This window comes from Scomber scombrus, chromosome 20 (genome assembly GCF_963691925.1).
Source record: "Scomber scombrus chromosome 20, fScoSco1.1, whole genome shotgun sequence".
NCBI lineage: Eukaryota > Metazoa > Chordata > Actinopteri > Scombriformes > Scombridae > Scomber > Scomber scombrus.
Window position 1 is genome coordinate 5,982,280 of NC_084989.1, and position 2,875 is coordinate 5,985,154.

Here is a 2,875-nt window from a genome sequence, read left to right on the forward strand (position 1 = left end):
TGCAAACATTGAATTGAACTGTTTTGGATAAGGTGTGATCTTGCAGTGAAGGAACATGATGCTGTTTTTGTTTTTTTACAAGCATCCAAAACAGGTTTACTGCACTGTAAAGTCTGTCTGTAGCAGACAGTTGGTTACAAGTTAAACTCCAATACAATGCAGGAGCTGTAAAAAATGTCACTTCCATCAAGAAACTTAAATTTAGCACTGAAGGCTTTTCTTCTTCTTCAAAGTAACAACTTCTACAACTGTGCTGAGCTGAGACTACGTGGATCTACAGTTTCACTTGTCTGGAGAATTTCTCAGACACAAGATTAAATATGTGTGTACAAAATAAGAATAAATGACTGATTGATTACCAATCAGGCATCTGCTCTGGGACATGAAACACTGAGTGCTCCAAAAAGCTCTATACATTCCCTGCATGTCAATACGTTTAATATAATATCATTAGTTGCAAATTTAGCATCACTCACACCTTTATAATCACAAACTAACACAAATTACATGTTATTGCATCATATGAAAAAAGGTACACTGGATTCAAATGAAACTGTGATGCAACAGGTTATATATGTATTGTACAGAGGACAGTAGGTGGGGGGGGGGGGGGGGTCAGTGGGGGCCCAACATCAAATTGGTGCCCCTGGGCCTCCTAGAAGGTTAATCTGGCCCTGTTGGGAAGTGTTTTTAATTTACCCTTTATATAAAGTGTATACATTGAAACTAGAGGCTTTATTTATACAATAACCCATTTTTCTAAAGCTTTGTAGTTGTTTAAAAGAAATTAATTTAAAAAAAAATGTGTTACCAGGTTGTTAAAAATGTCTTTGTCCATTTAGCTTCTGATAAAAATTGACTTATTAATGTCTATTAACTGATCTATGAAGTGATGTAATAGTATAACTGAATGTTTTAACCAGAAATAAAATCATTAGTTTCTACTTACAAACATTTGATGTATGGTGCATTATAAGACAACGGTGCCAGAATTTCAAAATAAGACAAAATATGATTGAATAGCAGGAAAGTCCATTTATTACGTTAAACTTCCTGACCGCAGCATAAACACTGCAGAGGATACATCTGATTTGAGCGGAGTTTCATTTTCAAACTCTTACCATCCCCTCCAGTTCTTAGACAGCCTACTTTTTGCAGTGGGATGCCTCCCTCCCTCTCTTTCCCTCTGCTGGCTTGTGCCCCAGAACCGGCGTAAACCATCAACAGTATGTTCGCAGGCTCGGGCTGTGTACTAGGAAACATGAGCAGGGTGAGATATTCAGAGTCCCGGGCTGAGCAGCGCAGGCCGCTGGATAAAGCGGAGGAGGAGACGGCGGTCCGTGTGGTTTGAGCTCAGGATCTCAGGACGGGAACATGTGAGCAGGGAATGGGCGACTGGAAACAGGATTATTGTTATACACAGCAGAGAGACGCAGGAGGGGCGCAGGACAGGTAACTGACCGAGATATATATGTTGACTTTAATGGATCTAAAAGTTGAGCTTTATGATAGTTAGATTATGAAGGTTTGGGATGTAGAGGAGGTTAAACCCATTTACAGCCAGTTTAGTTAACTTTGAATGAGCAGGACGGAGTTTATAGTGTCCAAGCTGATGAGCTGTTACTCTTCATGACTTTAATTCAAACAGAAATCAAAATAAACACTCATCAACAGTCTGCTCTGCCAAGATCTTTCAGTTTATTTATTGGACATCTCTGCTTGTATGGTGTTAATACACATTTGGCAGTTTACAGCTGGGTGACGGCACCACATCACCGTGCGTTTTTTGTTTTTTCAACTCCCGTGACACGTTTAATAATCTCAACCTGTGCAGAGAAATCCAAAATGAAAAGTGACCAGGAAAACAAAATATCACATATTTCTGCAGGCAGCGGACTTGTTTGTTTTTGCATTTTTAAAAAAGAGAGGGGGGGAATGCACCAACCAAAATAAACCATTCAGGGTTTATAGCGACATGAGACCGCAGTGTAGAAGAGGCACTGCAGAAATATTCAAGTTGCTTGAAATGGAATTATAAAACACTTTAAAAAAAACAGCAACAAATTAAGCGTTTACAATCCAAACCACACAGCATGCACTGCAGGACTGTCCTGTGGTGACTTGTCTGTTTTTCCAGAAAATAAAGTGAAGGTTTATTAAATATATAAGTAAGTGAAATTGTGCCACTTGTTGCACGAAAAAGCGGATGAATAAGAGAATAAACAGACTTTAGTTGAACTTGAGAAAAGAGGTTTTACGCAAGACTAAAATTTTAATGGATTTATCCACATTTAATCATAACCACTATTCTTTTTCATTTTATGATTTTCTTGATTCCAGGAATATTTCTTTTATGAGTTGGACACCTAACTTGTGACACTTCTTAGGATTTTTTTAAGGCTTTGTAATTTTACGCAAACAGTTTGTTATGAGCTGGACTCACAGATGCAAATGTTTACATAGAACGACCTTATAATGACGCATCACAACAGCGCAGTTACGTGCAGTCCGCTTTAACTCAACACAGTGTGCTGCAGTTTAATCAGTGTATTGTACTAGCAGGCATATGGTGCAGAGTAACCTAATCCTTCACGCTATTATATTATGATTTATCCGTGATGTGCGTGTTTTCCAGGAGAAATATTAAAAGCTTATCTGGAAATGATTTTTTTTTTTTTTTGCTGATAATCATGACACATTTTCTTTTGATCACCACCAACTTAAAGCTGAGTAAATGTGTGTGTCATTAAGTAAAATCTACTCATTTTTTTCACAGGAGAGACACGGGGACACTGTGACACACCCGAGGAGATTTCTTTTATTTTTTTTATTTTTGCGCAACAGAGAAATCGGAAGGGGGAATATCTGGCTAAAG